The sequence below is a fragment of the Siphateles boraxobius genome, unplaced genomic scaffold (assembly GCF_051911475.1).
Source record: "Siphateles boraxobius isolate OS27281-9 unplaced genomic scaffold, OSU_SipBor_1 26, whole genome shotgun sequence".
Taxonomy (NCBI): Eukaryota; Metazoa; Chordata; class Actinopteri; order Cypriniformes; family Leuciscidae; genus Siphateles; species Siphateles boraxobius.
In genome coordinates, this window is record NW_027508876.1 from 9,598,413 (window position 1) to 9,621,539 (window position 23,127).

Below are 23,127 nucleotides of genomic sequence, written 5' to 3' on the forward strand. Positions count from 1 at the left end.
ATGTTTGATATGAATGAATTGTACCAAATCAAATACTGTTAGGCTGATCGTTAACATGATGGTTAGTAACCGACGCAGTGCTGCAGGAAATAGATTTTTGTTTTACCACTGTGTCGAAATCTGCCAAAAGTAGCCTAGGCCTACTTTGTAGTTTTCTTCTAGGTTATAAAGTGAGCAAAACCTCCGAGTCCAGCCTATTTTTGTGATATTTAGCTCAAAATACATGTCTGTAGCCTACCCATTGCTTGTGTCGTGAAATCTATTAACACAGCACCGCTATTTCTTCTGACCGCTTAGTGCTACAGAAGTGACCGCGGAAGACATGACCTACTTTACTTTATTCAATGCAGAACTGTCTCGAGTTGTAACTGGGAATGCCGATTAGACCAACTCGTCGTAATACAAATCCAAAATATGAATGTAATAGTGCTTATGCGATATCACGATTTTTGCGCGCACTGTTAAAGCGCCTGACAACCAGGCCTGGCGTCAAGGGGGGACTTGGGAGGGCTGTAGATAAAGCAGGCTATTTAATTTAGGGCATTACATTTAAAATTAACATTTAAAAACGATTGAAATTCCATTGAAATCACGTTGATCCTTAGTTCAGTTGAAATTTCAACATTGTTTCAATATTCCTGATAATTGAAATACCATTGAAATTCCGTTGATCTATGGACAAGATTTAAATGTTGTTTCAATATTAAAACAGGGTGCAAAATGATGTAGAATCAACATCAGAGTTCGATGTTGATTTAATAACTTAATGTTGACAACGGAATGTTGATTTAACATAGTTTCATTGACTGCTTGCTATTCACATTACCGGTATGTTGCATCAAAGTGAAAATCACAATATGACAGTGCTACTCCTCAGCACAATGGTAACCTCAACATTCAATTGAAGCTGCAAGCAGCAATGAAAGGGCCCTCGCACCCGTGCCACCGCCGCTCGGTGGCTTTAGGAAGACAGAGCACGGTGGGCAATATGCATTTAAGTAGGCAAATGTCAGTCAGTTACAAAAATGTCCTTTATTATGGTGATAATAGCATGCATTAGCACTTAGCTAAGTGTTGCTAGCATGTTTAGTATGTTTCTAGCATGTTTAGCACACAATGGCATATTTTAGTACGTGGCTAGTACTGCATTACAGTGTTAAACAAGTCCCTTCCTATTGCCAGTAGGTGGCGCTATGACTATAACTGAATGTCTTCAGAGCAGGACTCTTATCAAATATGTGAAGTTTGGGGCAGATCAGACATTGTATGGCTGAGTTAAAACAACTTCTTGTTTTGTGGCATTAATCGCATACATTAGCATTTAGCCAAGTGTTGCATGATTTAACATGTTTCTAGGATGTTTGGTACATCATGGCATATTTAAATATGTTTCTGGGAGTGAATTAAAGTTTAAAGGACTCTTATCAATTGTGTGAAGTTTGGGGCAGATTGGACATTGCCTTCTTGAGTAACAACAACTTCTTGTTTCATTGCATTAGCATGCTTTAGCACGTAGCTTAGTATTGCTCAAATGTTTTAACATGTTTCTAGCATGTTTAGAACTCAATGGCATATTTAATGTGTTGCTAGAACTGCATCATAGTGTTGAACACTTCCTGTTGCCAGTAGGTGGCACTATTACTATAACTGAGTTTTTGTCATGTAGATGTGTTCAGGCCAGGACTTTTATCAAACGTGTGAAGTTTGGGGCAGATTGGACATTCCATGCCTGAGTTGCAACAACTTCCTGTTGCATTGCATTAATAGCATGCTTTAGCACTTAGCTAAGTGGTTGCTAGCATGTTTTTAGCATGTTTCTAGTATGTTGCTAGCATGTTTAGCACTTGCTGGCACTTTTTTATATGTTATTAGGAGTCCACAACAGTGTTAAACACGTCACTTCTTGTTGCCAGCCGATGGTGCTATGACCATAACTGAATATGAGCATGGACATGTGTTCAGGACAGAATGTGTGAAGTTTGGGGCAGATTGGACATTGTTTGTCTGAGTTACAGCAACTTCCTGTTTCATGGCGAAATATCGAAATTTGTCAGACCACCAAGGACACGCCCCTTCGTAGAAAACTCAAGATCTTTGCAATTTAATGTCACAAAGGCCTTAAGATTAAACTCACTAAATTTGAAGAAGATCAGATTAAAACTAAGAGGAGTTCATTAAAGTATGAGGCCTGAAAATGGCAAAAACTACACAAAAATCTGAGAGGAAGTTCAAAATGTCTGACTTCCTGTTGTGTTTAGGGCTATGCTCCAATAGACTTTTTTGTAGGTATTGGGTCAGTACATATATCAACCAATTTTCATACACGTACGTGAAACTAAGCGGGAGGCACACTCCGTTGAACCTTTATAGGTGGCGCCATCGAGCCATTTTGTTCCGCCCAATTCTAAAACCCATATCAGATGTAAATATTCGCTAGTTCTGACGCATGTGCAAAGGTTCGTGAGGTTTCGAGCATGTTTTGGCCCTCAAAAATGCAATTAACTTTGGAGAATAATTATAAATATAGCTGCGAGGAGTGATGACGGGCCCAAGCCGGTGGCACCGCCCCAGCGGTGCCTTTAGGGTAACGGAATGGAATGAAATGTTATAGGTCACTTTTGAATTAGTGCAGTTATCTTTTGCAGCTCAAAATTATTTTGTCCATAAGTACACTATTTATTTCAAGTTTTTAAAAAAAATATTTTTATTAATGTAATTATTAAACTAATTATATAAAAATATGTTGTCAGTGCACTACAAAGAGAGAGAGAGAGAGAGAGAGAGAGAGAGAGAGAGAGAGAGAGAGAGAGAGAGAGAGAGAGAGAGATCAAATTCTTAGCCTGTTTAGGTAGTTTTAGATTAAAAAATGTAAACAAAAAAATCTAATTTGTGACAAAAAGTTGTTTTTGATAATGTCAAAAGAAGAAGAAAAAGCACAAACACATATATATATATATATATACACATATATATATATATATATATATATATATATATATATATATATATATATATATATATATATATATTAGAGGTGGTCATTGATTAATTTTTTTAATCTAGATTAATCTCACTGTAATCTTGGAATTAATCTAGATTAATCTAGATTAAAATGGCTCATTTGAATTCTGCCGAAGGCATTCGTAATATGTGTACTACCCAAATAATGACTAAAAGTAAGTCTTTGAGAATTGTTCGCCTCGTGTAGGGATGTGAATTTCTGCCAAAAATGCCATTCGACAATAGAGGAGCAAAAGTCGAATATCGTTTGGAAAAAAAAAAACGCACACTCACAATGACAGAAAGGGAGGCCAATTTCATCTTTAGCGATTCGTCATCAAACAAACTGTTTATTAATTGAACAAGTAACATGTTTTCGTCCTTTTTTTAACATAACGTTACTAGGCTTAGAATAATAAAAAAAAAAATTAACACGACGTAGCTACAGTCCGTTTTTGCATCGCCAAACCAGATGCTCGTTAGATCAAAAAATAATGTCATATGTCATAAAGATTTTATGTGAACCTGCCTTTACCGTCAATAGTCTCCTCCTTTTTAAACAAATTAGTTTCAATCAATGTAAACTATTCGTGTGACTATGCCCCTGTGCAATACGCACACATTACCGCGGGATGACGGGTGTTCATTTCATAAACTGTACACAATGGTAGTTTATTTAACCCGTTAACCTTTGCCAGTGCGCCGACGCTCTGAAGCGTTTTTTTGTAGCCTAGAAATTAATGTATATGTCCAAAAAACGGATAATGCATTCTTTTTAGTAGTGCTATAGTGGCGTAATAATCTGTTTGGTTGTAAAATGTATAACCTGAATGAAATGAAATCGAATGTATCATCCTGTGGAATCATTCATTCACAGACAGCTTACGAAGATGTTCAACTAATAAAGATCTTCATCGCTGGCAAAAATATGACGCATTTGCAGATTTGCTTTCACTAGACTAAACTGTAGATCCACGCCCACTTCATCCAACGCTCTTGATGTTCCTAAATCTTCCTGTTACGAATCCGAGTCGAGTGTGATTGAACGCGTTCAGACGATTCAGTGCGTGAGGAACTGAACATATCATTCAGACTGATTCGCGAACCGATTTAGACAGATCTGCCAACTTGTTTGATGAAGTCTTTGAACAGAATCGACTCAAAAGAGTGATTCATTTGTAAATTGAGCATCGCTCATGCCCATAAAATGATACAGCGCGCTTGGAATAAACTTATTTAACAACATATAATTGCATTAAAATAAAGTAATGAGAGCAACGTCGCCCAACGTAACATGTAAAAGTATACACCTTGTGTCCCTGACAGGAAAATACCCTGCTGCGCGATCTGTGTCAGTAGGCTCGGCATCAATTATGTCAAATATACTAGGCTATACATTGGAATTGCGCGAAAATATAACGATATTCGAAAAAGCTATTTTATGATCCCAACCCAACTTTGAGAATAGATTAACGGCGATATTGATTTTTATCGCCCGATAAGAGTCTCACGTTAACGCAGCACGTTAACGCCGATAACGGCCCACCACTAATATATATATATATATATTTATGTATGTGTGTGTTAGGGATGGGCGATATCTTATCGTTTGCGATATATCGTTGAAAATTCTCCTCACGATAAAAATTTGTCTCCTCACGATAATAACGATAAGTCTAGTTGATGATGTAGTTTTGTGCACGGCTGCGCGCCCGATTCATTGTTCACGTGCGGAGTGAAAACAAGCATGGCGGAAGGCGGACATGAGGCTGAGGAGGTGCTTGTTGTTAAGGCAAGGCAAGGCAAGTTTATTTATATAGCACATTTCATACACAATGGTAATTCAAAGTGCTTACATAGAAGAAATTAAAATAATCAAAAGAAATCAGAATAAACAAAACAGTTTAGAATAAAAGATAAAATACAGAAATAATCAAATGAAATCAGAATAATTAAAACATAAAATAAAATACAGTGCAAATTAAGCGAGTTAAGCGAGGAGCTACCTCCACAATTTGGAACTGGTTTGGTTACAGAAAATCAGATGAGGAGCAAACTACCCTAATATGCAAAGTTTGCAGAAACACGGTGGTTACAAAGAGTGGAAACACGTCTAATTTGTTCCACCATCTGAAACACAAACACAAAACAGAATATGAAGAATGTCTGAAGATACGCAAGGCAACGGAGGCGAAAACTACAAGTGGACCTAGGAGTAAGAAAATTCCCACCCAGATGAAAATTGCCAGCGCATTTGCTAATTGCGTCCCTTATGGTAAGCAAAGTAAACGATGGAACGAATTGACGGAAGAAGTGGCGTTTTGTTCGACAAAAGACATGTTGCCATTACAAAACTGTTGAAAAAAAAAGGATTCAAGCGAATGATCCATAAACTGGACCCAAGATATAACATGCCCTCAAGGAAGTACTTTTCCAAAACAGCCCTGCCAGCGATATATGAAGAGTGCCGCGGTAGGGTACAAACATCCCTGTCTACGGCGGATTTTTATGCTTCAACTGCAGACATGTGGAGTAGCAGAACGACTGAGCCGTACATTAGCCTTACGGTCCACTACATAACGAGTGACTGGAGTTTGAACAGCTGTTGCATCCAGACAAGTTTTTTCCCTGATGACCACACGGTGAAAACATCGCGAGTGGCTTGAAGCAGTTTCTTCAAGAATGGAATTTAGATGAGGAGAAACAGGTGTGCCTAACAACGGACAGCGGGGCCAATATAGTAAAAGCAGTCTCACTAAACATGTGGACAAGACTGTCTTGCTTTGGCCAATGTCTACACATTGCTATTGGTAAGTTTACTCTTTCTCTCTTAGTGTCAGTATATTTAATGCATGCACACTGAGCAAACATGAGCTTAAAGGAGCAGTATGTAGGATTGTGGCCAAAACTGGTACTGCAATCACTTTCAAATTACTGTAGAGCGGTGTATCCCCTCTCCCTCCTCCCTGACTCAAGGTTGCCAGATAGGCTGCAGGATCCAGCAGGAACGTGGGCTGCTACAGAAGCTTCCAATGGCAAGTGACGAGTCCTACACAGTAGGCTAAGTTTTTTTTTCTGCTAATTATGTTTATGCTTCAAAATGAGAGATGTTTTGCAAAGTAATTATATATCGCAAAAATTTCCTAATGGCGATTAGCCAAATATAATAGTAAAGATGTACGCTCGAATATGACAGTACATTGTTAGAACAGTAGCTGTTAGTATACTAACGGTAGGTATCTGTCATTAACGTAAGTACAAGCACTAGCCTCGGTCACTGTGTGTAATCGATATCAAAGATACAGCTATTCATTTAGCTGAGACTATAAGTGAAAGCGACCAGCTGTATTTTTTAACTTACTCTGCAGTACACGTCCATAACGCTAAAATATGTGATGTGAAAGATTACATGTCATTCTATTATTTTTGGCTGTAGAACTTGCATGATAAACAAGTAGGCTACAAAACGTTCCAAGTGGGACACATTATTCACATCATAGGCTACAATGTGCTTTTCATGTGTTATGGACGTTAGAAAAAGTTATTTTACCGTGGAATTCCGCCTATCGTGCTTCCAATTCGATGACCCACCTCCTCCATATGAGCTAACGTAACGTTACTTTGCACGAACATGCATAACTTTGTTCGACTGTCATGAATATTTGAAATGTCCATTTACATCAAGTACAAGTCAGCCAAACATAGATGAATCTTACCTGTCCAGAAATTCTTCTCCGTTTTCAGCCATCTCCATCTTTCAAAGGGATCTCCTATACAGATCCTTGTATTATTTCGGACTTTGTCACGAAGTATTTCGGATTCATAAAGAGTTTATCAGTTTATATGATTCGCAACGTTAGACTTTTTTTTTTTTATCCGATTCCGACACTTTTGTAGCTGCAGCTATGTGGTAACTAGAGCAGAGCTGGCAACCCGAATGCCGCAACACTACTGACTTCGTGATTGGTAGATAGGTGGAGGGTGACGCATCAGACCAAAACACAACATGACAACATCAACATCAGTTGAGGGCTGCAACTTCACTTTTTAAATGACAATATTCTGGCCGGACTACTGTTGTCATTGATATAAGTATTTGAAATGAACATGATTTCTTAATGTCTAGTGACATATCAGGGCCATTTTATGATTAATTTAAATACATTTCTTACATACAGCTCCTTTAATATTAACTGTATTTGTTTCTGCAATAGTAATGTGACTATGCAGTATTTTGAACAGTAATTCATTACATTAGCATATGTTTATATTATGTGCCTTTAATAGTAAATGTTCATTTAAATTTTATTTTGTTTCATCCATTTTAATTTTAACTGAACTTTAACTTTTTTCTTTTAACTTTTTTGTTTTTGTTTGGTTTATATTGTATTTTATTCTTGTGCAAAATAAGCATAAATAAATACATAAAAATAAACAAATAGTTTTGTTGTTGTTTTGCAGAGAGAAGCATGAGGGATACCAGGATTGACAGAACTGTGAGAGTCTGTAAGAAGATTGTTAGTGTTTTTTTCGCACAGCTGGAAAAAGCAGCAAACACTCAAAGATGCTCAAGTAGAACTTGGCCTTCCGCCACACAAACTTGTGACTGAATCGGCAACACGATGGGGATCAAGGCAGAAGATGATTGAGCACATACTTGAGCCAGAGAAGGCCATTACGCAAGTCCTGGCTGCTGACAGGTCAACCAGGCATCTGGTGCCTACTTGTCAGGATATTGATGTCCTAGACTCTGTCAGTAAAGCACTTGGGCCTTTTCTTGATTTTACAGATGCCCTCTCTTCTGAAAACTATGTCACAGTGTCATGCTTGAAGCCTGCTCTTCACCTATTCAACAGTGAGCTGCTGCAGGGGAAAGATGAAGACACCGATCTCACCAGGACAATAAAAAATGTAATATTGGACTACATGAACACCAAATATGGTGACCAAGACGTTCAGGAACTGATCAACATGGCAACAATTCTTGATCCACGCTTCCGCACTCAGTATATGAGTCAAGAAGAGATCCTGGTCATCAAAGCCAGAGTAGTAAGAGAGGTGGAATCCCTTTCTGTCATGCCAAGAGACGCTGGCTCTTCTACCCCTGAAACGTCATCTGAATAAACAAAAGAAGCTCAGAGTGCATCTAAAAGGCAGAAGAAGAGTCTTGGAAGTTTTTTCAAGAAACCAGCTGCTGCTGAGATGACCACCCTTTCTGAAACAGAGAAAATTGAGGCTGAATTAAACAACTACCTGTCACAATATAACCAGGCTGAAGACCAGGATACAATTCACAGAGTTTATTTAAGGCAATTCCACAGACTAATAGAAGTTCAGGAACTTAGGAAAAGTCTTCAGACAGAAATATCACCTTAAACTATAATAGAACGCAGGAAGTCCATTCTTGAAATGTCTCTTAAGGATAACTCACAGAAGATACAAGAGGTCCTCTTTCTCGGACAGTCAACAGAACATAACTCACTGAAGATAATTGATTCACAGAAGAAGAGTGAAGTCCTCTCAAACGATCCACTGAATATAACTCACAGAAGTAGAGTGAAGTCCTCTCTCGGACGATCCTCATCATATAACTCACAGAAGAAGAGTGAAGTCCTCTCTCGGACGATCCTCATCATATAACTCACAGAAGAAGAGTGAAGTCCTCTCTCGGACGATCCTCATCATATAACCCACAGAAGAAGAGTGAAGTCCTCTCTCGGACGATCCTCATCATATAACCCACAGAAGAAGAGTGAAGTCCTCTCTCGGACGATACTCATCATATAACTCACAGAAGAAGAGTGAAGTCCTCTCTCAAACGATCCACTGAATATAACTCACAGAAGAAGAGTGATGTCCTCTCTCGGACGATCCTCATCATATAACTCACAGAAGAAGAGTGAAGTCCTCTCTCGGACGATCCTCATCATATAACTCACAGAAGAAGAGTGAAGTCCTCTCTCAAACGATCCACTGAATATAACTCACAGATGAAGAGTGATGTCCTCTCTCGGACGATCCTCATCATATAACTCACAGAAGAAGAGTGAAGTCCTCTCTCGGACGATCCTCATCATATAACTCACAGAAGAAGAGTGAAGTCCTCTCTCGGACGATACTCATCATATAACTCACAGAAGAAGAGTGAAGTCCTCTCTCGGACGATCCTCATAATGTCTTATTGATAACACAAGGATCCACCTCGCTAGCAACACAACAGACACTAGCCCTGCACAAGAACTTTAAAAGGCACAAGGGAACAGAATAATGTGTAACATATAATACCCAGCCGTGAGGGAGTGAGAGCAAACAGAATATAAAGGCTGGTGATGAGATGATTATGACGTGATAGAGATCAGGTGTGGTGATGAGGGAATCGAGTGCAGGTGAGGATCCAGGGGAATGCTGGGAAATGTAGTGCGGGACAGGACCAGAAAACCAGAGGAACCGTGACAGAACTCCCCCCTCCCCGGAGGCGCGTCCTCGCGCCTAAACAACAGAAGGGAGGAGAGAGTCAGGGAGAGTCAGGGAGAGGTCATAGTGAAAACTAGGGTGGAACCAGGATGGAGCCGGGGAGAAGCCAGAGAGGAGTAGATTGTGTGGTCGACCAGGGCTGACGTGACTTTCAGGTGACCGGGGTGGAGGCTTTCTCTCGGGTGGAGACCCTATTTCGGAAGGCCAGGGCGGAGAGAGTCGAGTGGTCAGCCATGGTGGAGTAGGCCGAGTGACCGCCCACGGAGGAGCAGGTTCTAAATAGGGTTGGTCAGGGTCGATGATTTGCTCCGACTTGGCTGGGCAGAAGATTTGCTCCGACTTGGCTGGGCCGACGAGAGGTAATAGTTTAACTGTGCAGAGGACAGTCTTGAGTTTGATTTCGACTGGACTGACAGTTGGCACGAGTTTGCCTTGGTAGACCGTCGTCACAGACTCGTCTGGGCAACTCTTAGCATTCGGTCGGACTTGACTCGTATTCGACTGGGTAGACAAACGACTCAACTTGACTGGGCAAATTAATTGAACTGGCTCTTCTGTGCAAAAGAATTGAACTGATACGACGGGGCTAATACATTGAGCTGGTTCATCGGAGCAGACGATGACTTTAATGTGGACTAGGCTTGGACCTTGACTGACTGAGCATACGAATAGCTCTGGTTCGAAGACGGGCTCTGGCTATTGCTCGGAGACGGGCTCTGTACTGGACTAGCGGCGAAGGCGGCTCAGGACTGGACGAGAGCAGCGGCGAAGAGGGACCTGAGGTGGGCGGAACCAACGGCGAAGAGAGCTCCGAGCTTGGCGGGACCAGCGGCGAAGAGAGTTCCGAGATGGGCGGGACCAGCGGTGAAGAGGGCTCGGCTGGGCTGGACGGAACCAGCGGTGAAGAGGGCTCGGCTGGGCTGGACGGAACCAGCGGTGAACAGGTCTTTGGCTGGACGGTCTCTGGCTGGACGTGGCTGACGTGAAGCTCTGGCTGGACGTGGCTGACGTGAAGCTCTGGCTGGACGTGGCTGACGTGAAGCTCTGGCTGGACGTGGCTGACGTGAAGCTCTGGCTGGACGTGGCTGACGTGAAGCTCTGGCTGGACGTGGTTGACGTGAAGCTCTGGCTGGACGTGGCTGACGTGAGGCTCTGGCTGGACGTGGCTGACGTGAGGCTCTGGCTGGACGTGGCTGACGTGAGGCTCTGGCTGGACGTGGCTGACGTGAGGCTCTGGCTGGACGTGGCTGACGTGAGGCTCTGGCTGGACGTGGCTGACGTGAGGCTCTGGCTGGACGTGGCTGACGTGAGGCTCTGGCTGGACGTGGCTGACGTGGCTGGACGTAACCAGCAGGGCAGGCTCGGCTGGACTGGGCGGAACCAGCATGGAAGTGGGCTTTGAGCTGGGTTCATGGGCTGTATCGGATGTGTGTGCTGCCCATACACACAAAACAGCCATGGACCCCACAATGAGCACAGTATCTTCCAGAGAAGCATGGACGGTCTCTGGCTCTGGACTGGCAAGAAGTGCAGGCCGGAGAGCTCCACGGACGGACATCAAAGCGGGGTCAGATAACTTGGACATCATGTTGGCACTATTTGAAACGAGATTACGTGCTCGGGGCCATGCACTGAGTCCAGGACGAATTAGGGGTTCTTGCTCAAAGGGCTGTGCTTTAAGCGACTGAGCAAACTCGGCATGGAAACTTTTGGTAGAGTAACTCAAATTCTGGAAAATAGAAGCATCTGAAACCAACAGATTTTGTGCCCACCTCTGGGCGTGGCCAGTAAGAAGGGAGAGAATGAAGGCAATCTTACTTGTGTCAGAAGTGAAATGAGTTGAGTTTACCACAAAGTAAAGTTCACAATAGAAGAGGAAGTCCCTGCTATCATCTTCCCCCGAATATGTAGCCGGTAATGCCATGGGACTGATGTAAGCAGAAGGAAGAACACTAGTGACGATGTCTTGCATCAACTGAGGTGCCACGGTGGAAGCAGCAGTATCCATAATTGACTGAAAAGCGTTGGTAGCGCAAGTAGAGGAAGTGGGTGGAGCTTGCCTTGAGGTGGCTGGGTATTCTGTCACAATATAACCAGGCTGAAGACCAGGATACAATTCACAGAGTTTATTTAAGGCAATTCCACAGACTAATAGAAGTTCAGGAACTTAGGAAAAGTCTTCAGACAGAAATATCACCTTAAACTATAATAGAACGCAGGAAGTCCATTCTTGAAATGTCTCTTAAGGATAACTCACAGAAGATACAAGAGGTCCTCTTTCTCGGACAGTCAACAGAACATAACTCACTGAAGATAATTGATTCACAGTAGAGTGAAGTCCTCTCAAACGATCCACTGAATATAACTCACAGAAGTAGAGTGAAGTCCTCTCTCGGACGATCCTCATCATATAACCCACAGAAGAAGAGTGAAGTCCTCTCTCGGACGATCCTCATCATATAACCCACAGAAGAAGAGTGAAGTCCTCTCTCGGACGATACTCATCATATAACTCACAGAAGAAGAGTGAAGTCCTCTCTCAAACGATCCACTGAATATAACTCACAGAAGAAGAGTGATGTCCTCTCTCGGACGATCCTCATCATATAACTCACAGAAGAAGAGTGAAGTCCTCTCTCGGACGATCCTCATCATATAACTCACAGAAGAAGAGTGAAGTCCTCTCTCAAACGATCCACTGAATATAACTCACAGATGAAGAGTGATGTCCTCTCTCGGACGATCCTCATCATATAACTCACAGAAGAAGAGTGAAGTCCTCTCTCGGACGATCCTCATCATATAACTCACAGAAGAAGAGTGAAGTCCTCTCTCGGACGATACTCATCATATAACTCACAGAAGAAGAGTGAAGTCCTCTCTCGGACGATCCTCATAATGTCTTATTGATAACACAAGGATCCACCTCGCTAGCAACACAACAGACACTAGCCCTGCACAAGAACTTTAAAAGGCACAAGGGAACAGAATAATGTGTAACATATAATACCCAGCCGTGAGGGAGTGAGAGCAAACAGAATATAAAGGCTGGTGATGAGATGATTATGACGTGATAGAGATCAGGTGTGGTGATGAGGGAATCGAGTGCAGGTGAGGATCCAGGGGAATGCTGGGAAATGTAGTGCGGGACAGGACCAGAAAACCAGAGGAACCGTGACACTACCTGCATGGGCCACTTGCAGATGGTGAAAGCAATCCCCTTACGTGGTGGAAGGTACATGAGGTGAATTTCCCTAACATCAGTCGTTTGGTGAAAAAGTACTTGTGCATCCCCGCCACTAGTACACCCTCAGAGAGGGTGTTCAGCGCTGCTGGAAATGTAGTGACATGCCAAAGGTCTCTTCTGAAACCAGCTACAGTGAATATGTTGGTCTTCTTGACTAAAAATCTTAAGGTGTAAGCCGTTCTCTTTTTGAAAGCTACTGAATCACACTAGTAAGTGTGTTATACAACTTGCACTACCAGACATATTCATGTCAGCCTCATTTCTACCTTTTGCCATAGTATATCAGTGTTTACAGTTTAATTAAACTTTTATTTAAATGTAATTTATTGATTTGTTTTTTAATTTATCATCTTGTTTTGCACTATTTTGGTAAACTATCTGAAGACATAGTTGGGATCGTTACTTTTTGATACAGTGTTTGCACTATTTTTACAATTTGTTCCATGGGACAAGAGTGTTGAAAATGTAACCACCTAATTGGTGGCAGCATGTTCCACTTACATGTTATGTTTACATTCTAAGAGTGTGTCATTGACTGTTTCACACTGAACTTCTTTACTTTATCTGTTTACTTTAACATGTTTGTTACTTTATCAGGATTTATTTGCAGCTCTGCTCTGTTGTAATTTTGAAACACAACTGAAGACATGGTTGGTGATTGTTACTTTTGCTGTTTGGACGATTTTGGCACCATGAGAGTATAAATAAATAAGAATCTGTGTTTACATTTTAAACTTGTAATTGATTTGAATTATTATTGTGTAATTGTTGTTGTGTGATGTTTTTCAGCACAGTCACTGGAACAACTTAAACATAACATATTTTGATATTTTACAGAAGAAAATAATTTATAGCAATTTGTATCGTTATCGCAATAAATACCTGAAATTATCGTGACACATTTTTTAGGCCATATCACCCATCCCTAGTGTGTGTATGTATAGACTTTCTGAATTTAAGAAGGGACAAGACAGAGATAATTTTACTTCCCGACCTGATAAGAACGTAAATGACAACAACTACAAAAACAAAACAAAAAAAACTAGGGAATCACTAAAACGAGAGAATGATTCTGCAAGCATATTCTGTGCTCGCCCAAGGACGCTGATAGCCTCATCCTCGGTGCTGAAGGACTTTAAAGTGTCGTCAACATAGACCTTGTGGTCGATGAATCTTCTTGCATTACAACCATAGTCGGCTTCTGCTTCCTTAGCTGCCCGTCGCAGACCATACACTGCAACGGCAGGTGAGGGACTATTCCCAAAAAGGTGAACCCGCATTCTGTAGTCCACGATGTCAGAGGTAGGAAAATCACGATGGTCCTCCTTAACGACAAAGCAGTGGAACATGTGCTCGATGTCGGCGGTGATCACCACCTGTTCCTTCCTGAACCTCATAAGAATGCCTAGCAGGCTATTATTCAGGTCAGGGCCAGTGAGAAAGACATCGTTAAGCGACACTCCTTCCCATGACGCGCTGCTGTCGAAGACCACACGGATCTTATCAGGCTTCCTAGGATGATACACACCAAACAGGGGCAGGTACCAACACTCTTGTCCAGGCTGCACTGGCGGGGTGACTTCTGCGTGTGCCTTCTTGAGCATCTTCTCCATGAACTCTAGGAATATGGCTTTCATCTGTGGTCATTTTTCCAATGAGCGCTGGAGTGAGACAAGACGGTCGAAAGCCTGTTTCCTGTTGTTAGGCAGCCGCCGCCTCAGTGACTGAAAGGGTAAAGTCAAGTCAAGTCATCCTCATTTATATACCGCTTTTAACAATGTAGATTGTTTCAAAGCAGCTTTACAGAGATAAACATATAATTTAAGGTAACAGAGATTGGTTTGGTTTGATAGTGGTTCTTGAAAAATGTTTTTTCCAGCTAAAGTTAGTTTTGATTGATTCACTACCGTCTAAATGATCATTTGTTATTAAATTAGGGGCCGCTAAGACGACACCGTTCTCTCTAAACAGACTTTAAACATGAACCTGTGATAGACGCTGATGGCGTTCACATTGCGCATTTAGAATTGATTCTATAGTTATGTGCGTTTGAATATATGTGCGCAGGTTTGTAATTCCTTACAAACCATGCCTAAACAAACTACTTGTCTTGTCTATAAATTTTTATGCAGAATTTTATGTTATCTTATCACTTTGGATATGTACACGAACCGAAAAATTCCACAACGCTTTATCTGTAGAGTTGTATAGGGATCCTCCATAGGGAGAGGCTAGTTGGCACTTCAGCACTGCATTGTCATCAGGTCCAGGCGAAAGTCCTTCGTCAGATCTGGAAACGGCCTGGATCCAGCAGGCTGTGGGAAAAACTCGGGATAAACAAAGACACTAAAATTAGCGTAGATGCCATTCTTCTTATGATGTAACGAGTACATCAGGATTTAAGGGAAGTGTTCCCAGTTCCGGCTGACCTAATCTAAGCAGCCTAATATTGAATTATAGAAGGTGAAGGTGAAAGAGCAACCCAACTTTTGTTGGAACGTTTTGTTGAAATACTTACTTTCTTGTCCACCGGCTCCACAGTGTAACCGCTGGCTCTCCTCCCCACTGTCTCTGAACACCCCGCACAGGTCTTGAGTGTATATGAGTAGGAACTTCTGGAGGTCTTAAAAACCTTGAAGAACTCCAACCACGCCTGGGAGCGATTGCTCTGCTCGTCCAGTATGGCGTACATTCTCTTGGACTCCTCCCTGCATCCGTTTGGGAACACGCTGACGAGGCAGATCTTAGCACATGCTCTGGCACTCAATCCTTCACCACATACTTGAGTGCACGTCGACTTGACCTCCTGGATGTCTGCTCTGTCCTCCTGGTCTGGGCAGGGGTGAAGCGGTGTCATATGAGCAGTGCTTTCACACTCTGTACATTTTATCTCAGCAGTGCAGTTCTTTGCAAGATGCTCTGTGGAGGAGCAACAGCGAAAGCAGATGTAATGCTCTTTCAAAAGCTGATTGCGATCGTTTATGGTCTTCTCACTGCATTTCCTGAGAGGGTGGGGCTATTTATGCAGAGGGCAATGTTTATTTGGATCGATTTGTTCCGTACTTTCTCTACATTCAGCCTTAGCAGTTCCTGAGACCTGCGTCTTGTGAACATATACATATGTCTTTGTAGGTCTCTCCCACTAACTCTTTCTCTCTGCTGGAGCTTCCATGAAGAGGCTAAAGCTTGTGTCAGCAAGCCCTTACCTCCGTGGCGATGAAGTTTACCAACACGGAGAAAGGTGGGAAGCTAACGAAATCTTCCTGTTTGTATCTTGTACCAAAGTAAATTCACTTTTCTTGTATGTTGTATGGGAGTTTCCCAATGATAGGCTTAATTACTCTGGAGTTATCCAAGTACGACAAGCCTGCAAGGTAGCCATCTTCCTTGGCGGCTTGTAGTTCAGAGTCTTTGTGGATCCCTTATTTTGACCTTTGGAAAGTTTTCCAGGTTTGTTGAACAGAGCTTGTTCAATATATTTCGTTGAGGTGCCTCCATGCCATGTGCAATCCAGTTGCTGGTTTCTTAATGTTGACTGTTTTTATTCTTCTTACTTGTTCTGATGACTGTTTTCCCAGATACTTGGTGAGGAGGTCGGCGATAGCATTCAGGAACAATGTTTTCCAGGCCCAGTAGTTCATTGGCTGGTCATCATATGCGGTGAGGCCTGAAGTCACCAGGCGGCTGCAAGCAAGGTACTTGATGAGGTCTCCTGTGGACGTAGAATGGTCATTGCTAGCTCCATAAAGCGTCCTGTGAGCAGGCGGGTGCGCAGTAGATGAGGAATCCGGTTTGAAGTTCTGTTGCGGACAGAGGAGCTGGAGTTGAGAGGCTGATTGAAGCTTTGTTGTGGCGGTGCCCCACTGGTCCGAGGGGCCTGAGGAACTTGGCATGGTGGCGTGACCAGCTCACTTTTTTTTTTATCAGTGCAAAAGAGACTCAAAATACTCTGTTGATTTTGATCTTACATATAAGTGTTATACATCATTCATAAATGTGAAAGTGTTTTCAGTAAAATAAAGAAAATAAACTTGACGCGCATTCTGCCGTCTCTCTCAATGTGAAGTTAATTCTGAAATGCGACAGAAAATTATCTGTAACTTGCAAAGCTTGGAATCTCTATTTTTAAATGATGTAAATTATTAAAAATAAATTCTCTGTTTAAGTAATCTGTATGAAATTTATATACACGTACACGACTCAAGGATAATAAAACACAGCATGATATAAAAGTAGGCTAGTATGAGTGTTTACTCTAATATTGTGAATATTATAATGTTTAGACGAGTGTTTACTGTTAAATACTGTGTTTGTGGATATCTGCTCAAACGTAGATATGTATAATGTGGTAACAATAATGTTTCATAGTTTGGATCGGCTCGGTCGCTTCAGTGAATGTTCTCTGCACGTGCTGTGAGTTTGAGTCAGTCGCGCTGTGGGTTTTTAAAGCAAAACACGCCAAACATTAGGCTTCATGTTTTCACTCCAATCTCATTTCATAACGTCATAACGAATGGAAACATTTGAAGTAAAATATGATCCATATATTTTTCTCTAGTGTAGTGTTTCTGAAGTGTTCATTTTTAACGATTTTTATAGGCCGCCTGCTATAGGCTTTTGTTATTGTTATTTTATGCAGCCCTATACATTTAAAATGAACACCAAGTTGGTTGTGCCTTGTAGGCATATATGTGTAGCTTACACGTATATGCTTACAGGGCACAACCAAACCAGTGTTCATTTTATATATATATATATATATATATATATATATATATATATATATATATATATATATATATATATATATATATATATATATATATATATATATATATGATATGTATGTGTCTGTTTGTGTGTGTGTGTATTTTGTAAGTTTTAAATCGCAATTTTAACCAGAAAAATCTAAAATGTATTCCTAAATTCGTGCAGCCTATAGTTTATCTTGATATCAGCATGTTAACAGTTGTTTCCTTTTTTTTTTACAGGGACCAGATACCACTGAGTCCTGCTGACATTATACATAAAATGAAAAATCAAACACCTTGGAAATGACAGGTACTATGTTCTATGTTTCAGGATTGGCACAAAGTTATGTGACTGTTCAAGATTCTGTCTTTAGATCAATATGTTCAATAATGTGTTTTTTTGTCCTTTGTAGTGTATCTTTGGATCATGTTGTGTTGTAAATGAATCCAAACAATCAAAAAGCCATTCTTTTTTAAATCTCTCCTCATTCTTTGTGCAAGGCTCCTCATAATGATAGTGCCTGATAGCACCTGATAGGGCCATTATGGGAGGGTCTTTGTCTTTCTTAGGTGTGAAACACATAAATATTCATTTAAATCAATATATTGTTTTATCTGAATGAGTACACAGGATGATTTTCACATAGTTTTGAAGCAAATATTCTAGGCTACGTGATTCAAAAGTCTTGTGAAGAAATGATCAGTATGGGTTTCATGACATTTTTTCAGTAAAATATTTTTTTTTTCCACAAACCACGCATAAACGTCATTGTGATGAGGTTCAATGTGTGTGAGTAAGGAAGAAGACAGGGGTCGGCGTGACTGGGACTCGCGGTTTTATTTAAGCACAAAAAGAACAAAAAACAAAAGAAAGGCGCACACTAGCGCATTCACCGTGTCATCTGGATGACACAGCAGAACAGGAAACATAGACGTGACGAACAGTAGCTTGCAGGATGAAGTCTCCGTTGGCAGCAACGCGTGAGTACCCAGTCCAACTCTCTCTCTCGCTCTCTCGTTCCTGCCGGCTTTTATGCAGTCTCTCCATGCCAATTACTGCAATCAGACACAGGTGTTGAGACGTGTCATCTGCACTTGACCTACTTACTCATCGCTCGGCTCCCTCCTCTCTCTCCTGCTACAGACTTCACTAAAACACGCCCCCCTCACCACATACCCCGCCGCCCGACTCAGGCCGGGGAGCCATTCAGCCTGCAAGCCCCCACCTCCTGGAGAGGATGTCAGCCACAGCCATCTGTGCACCCGGCCCTGTTGATCACCTGGAACTTAAAAGGTAGTAAAGGCTAGATACCAACGGGTGATCCGCGCGTTGGTATCCTTCATGCGGTGGAGCCACTGCAGGTGAGCGTGGACCGAACAGAGTTTGAACCCCCGTCCCAAGAGATTATAGCGGAGGGTGAGAAAGGCCCACCTGATGGCTAAACACTCTTTCTCTATGGTGCTGTACATCGTCTCTCTCTTAGAGAGCTTGCGACTGATGTACAGCACCGGCCGCTGTTCACCCTCTACCTCCTGGGACAGGACTGTGCCCAGCCCTCTGTCCGACACGTCTGTCTGCAGGATAAAGAGGAGAGAAAAGTTAGGAGCATGCAAGAGCGGTCCGCCACATAGAGCAGCCTTTATCTGAGTAAAAGCACGCTGGCACTGCTCCGTCCACTGGACCATATCTGGTACTTCCTTTGGTACTTCGGAGCGGGCTGGCGAGGTCCGAATAGTTAGGCACAAACCTCCTGTAATATCCTGACAGCCCCAGGAACTGTCTAACCTCCTTTTTGGTCTTGGGTCTCAGATAGGTCGCAACCGCTGCTGTCTTGTCCATTTGGGAACGCACCTATCCATGACCCAAGTGGAAGCCCAGATATCTAACGTCCACACGCCCCATCGCACACTTTTTCGGGTTGGCCGTGAGCCCGGCCCTTCTCAGCATCTTCAGGACAGCCAGCAAATGCTGCATATGTCGCTGCCAGTTGTTACTCTAGATGATGATATCATCCAAGTAGGCAGAGGCATATGCAGCATGCGGCCAGAGAATTCTGTCCATCAGACGCTGAAAGGTCGCAAGAGCCCAGAAGCCAAAAGGAAGAGTGACAAATTGGTGTAATCCAAACGGCATTGTGAAAGCTGTCTTTTCTTTGGACATGGGAGACAAGGGGATCTGCCAATATCCTTTTTTGTGTTCAGACAAAGCGATACGGCCGAGTGCGTACGACCACGGCCGGGTCTGTCTCAACGTGGTGCTGAACGAGGTCCGTCCGACCAGGCAGGGGCGAGAACACATCAGCAAACTCAGCTTGTAAATTATTTACATCAGTGAGCTGGGAGGGTGAGAGGTGGTCTCCACCAGGTGCCAGGGCGAGAGATTGAGTTTTTACAGTGGCTTTTCTTGAGATCCTCCTCTCCACTCACCACCCTCGCCAGCATCACTGATTCTGCCTCAGACCATTTTTTGAGTAGGTTGAGTTGGTAAATTTGATGTGCCCTATCCCTATCTGTTCGGACTACCTCATAGTTGAGATCTCTAATTCGCCGTGTGATCTTGAAGTGTCCTTGCCACTTCGCGAGTAATTTCAAACTATAAGTAGGGAGTAATAATGATGATGATGATGAATTTTATTTATAATGCACTATACATTTGACATCAAACCTCAAAGTGCTTACAAAATCAAAAAACAAATACGCAGACACTTAAAAATACTTAAAAATACTTAAAAATACGCTTTTCTAAAAAGATAAGTTTTCAGTTCTTTTTTAAAAACATCCGTAGTCTTGGGAGCTCTGAGTTGTTCTGGAAGGGCCCTGTCGCCCATAGTCTTGAGCTGTGTCCTAGGTATAACCAGGAGATGCCGTTTGCCTGCTCTGGTCCGGGTGGAGGTGTTTCGGGAAAGGAGATCAGTGAGGTATGTGGGGGCCGCACCATGCAGACAGTGGTGAGTGTGCAAGAGGATCTTATATTCTATGCGGAAGTGAACAGGGAGCCAGTGAAGGGATTTTAGGATAGGAGTAATGTGCTCATGTTTCCGCACCCTCATTAGGACCCTGGCAGCACTATTCTGCACAAACTGGAGCTTTTGGAGACTCCTACCAGGGATTCCCCACAGCAGTGCGTTGCAGTAATCCAGCCTGGAGGAGACAAAGGCATGGACGAGCTTCTCTGCAGCTGAGAAGGAAAGAGAGGAACGCAGTTTGGAAATATTACGGAGGTGAAAAAACGAGGTTTTACAGATTGAGGTGACATGATTGTCAAAAGAAAGGTATGGGTCAAACTTGACCCCAAGGTTAGTAACGGAGGGAGAGAGAGAAATAGTATTGCCAAGAAAAGAAACAAGTGTGAAAGGAGACGAACGTAATTGGTGAGGCTTTGCGATTTGGATGGCTTCTGTTTTAGAGCCATTCAGCTGCAGAAAATTTTGATTCATCCATGCCCCGATCTCCTCCAGGCAGGAGGTAAGGCAGGAAATGATGGCAGAGGGGGAACCAGAGGGATTGATATGAAGATAAAGTTGTGTGTCGCCAGCATAGCAGTGGTAGTGAATTCCATGCCTGCTGACGACACGACCAAGGGTTGGACCGAGTACGGAGCCCTGGGGTACCCCACAGGTAACAATGTGAGGTGAGGATTTTGCCCTCCCCCAAGGCTACACACTCAGTCCTATCTGTAAGATAGGAGCGAAACCATTTTAGGGAAGTGTCGGAGAGACCAATATAGTGCTGAAGTCTGTGAAGAAGGATACGATGATCAACAGTATCAAACGCAGCAGAGACGTCGAGGAGAATAAGCAGAGAAGTGGAACCAGAGTCAGAGGCCAAAAGGAGGTCACTAGTCACTTTGAGGAGGGCTGTCTCTGTGCTGTATTGAGATTGAAAACCAGATTGATATTTATCGTACAAACCTTTGGAACTGAGATGGGTATAAAGCTGGGAGGAAACCACTTTTTCTAACACTTTTGAGATGAATGAGAGGTTAGAGATGGGTCTGTAATTTGACAGAGGTTCAGGATCTAGGGTTGTTTTTTTAAGAAGAGGTTTAATAATAGCTGGTTTTAGAGCTATTGGAACATTTCCTGTTTGCAGTGAAAGATTTATCAGTTTAGTTATAAGAGGACTAATGGACAAATGGTGGGTTTTGAGCAGAGCGGTGGGAAGGGGATCAAGAGAACAAGTGGATGATTTAGATTTATGGATAATATTCTCGACCTCCTGCTGCTTTGTAGACGAAAAATGTGTAAGTTTTTGCATGATCAATACTGTAGGGGTGTCAGGAGTGGAACATGTGAGGGGAGAGAGAGCTGAGCGGATACAGTCTATTTTGGAAGTGAAAAAGTTCATAAATTTATCACAATTTGAGTCGGTATGACTGAAAAATGATGGAGTCTGTGGTTTGAGAATGTGGTGAATTGTGGAGAACAATTTTTTGGAGTCACCTGCATTGTTGTTAATCAGCATGGAATAATGCTGTGACCTAGCCTTTGAAAGAGCTCTAGCATAGGCCCTACGATGCTCTCGATAGGCCAATTTATGCACCATCAAACCAGATTTTTTATAGGTCCGCTCCAGGACACGACCAGACTGCTTCATCTCTCTAAGTTCTCCTGCGAACCAGGGTGCGGACCTAGAGAAAGTGACAGTACGGCTTTTGATAATACAAGCACTTTTAATACAAGCACTTTATCTCCCAGATAAAATTGACGAAGTCTAGTCCCCCTGTTGTACAGTCAACTCTGTCCTGGGCCTGTAACAAATTCTCCATTGAAAGCCACCCCAAAGTGTGGAGTTTTGTTCTCAGGTCCAGGACATACTGAATTTCGTTTTTGCTAGTCGAAAGGTCTGTCCTCCCAAGTCTCCATAAGGACGTCCAACACCCCGCGGTGCTGACGTCCATTGAGAAGCCCGAAGGGGAAAAACCCCATGGAGGCTTGGGGGACCTCATGTACAACGAACCAGAGGGGCTCTAGCCACTTATCCCAATTTTTGGCGTCTTCCCGTACGAACTTTCGAATCATGGTTTTCAATGTGCGATTAAATCGTTCCACCAGGCCGTCTGTTTGTGTGTGGTAGACGCTGATGCGAATCGATTTAATTCCCAACAATTCCTAAAGTTCGCGGATGGTTCGTGATTGGTGAGAATCTCTTTCAGAATTCCCACCCGGGAGATTAATTGAAACAGCGCGCCCGCGACGCTTTTGGCGCAGATACTGCGGCGCGGTAATGCTTCGGGGTACTGCGTTGTATAATCCACCAGGTCTAAAGCAAAGCGGTGCCCCTTGCAGACCATTCTTAATGGCCCGATGAGGTCCATGCCAATTCGCTCGAAGGGGACCTGCATTAAGGGAAGTGGGCACAAATGTGCATTTGGGTTGGCCGGTGGATTCACCAACTGACATTCACGACAAGACGCGCACCCCTTGTGCACATTCTCGTGAATGCCCGGCCAGAAAAACCGGGCCATGAGGCAGTATAGTGTAGCCGTTTGTCCTAAATGTCTGCCCATTGGATTACAGTGAGCAGCCTGGAAAAGCATTCCCAGGCGGCATTTTGGTACCAACAACTGAGTTGTTTCCTGCTTTGAGTGGGTGTCTTGGGTCACCCGATACAACTTATCTTTTAAGATTGCAAAATAGGGATAGGAGAGCGGTC

The 23,127-nt window shown here is 42.7% G+C and overlaps 1 long non-coding RNA gene across 1 annotated transcript in view; it reads left to right on the forward strand.

The window, feature by feature from the left end:
- Positions 1-17,748: 17,748 nt before the first annotated feature.
- Positions 17,749-23,127, forward strand: part of LOC143751722 (uncharacterized) — a 70,626-nt gene continuing 65,247 nt past the window's right edge. The window contains exon 1 of the long non-coding RNA XR_013207292.1: positions 17,749-17,782. This is a non-coding gene — a long non-coding RNA (uncharacterized LOC143751722). The remainder of the gene's footprint in view (positions 17,783-23,127) is intronic.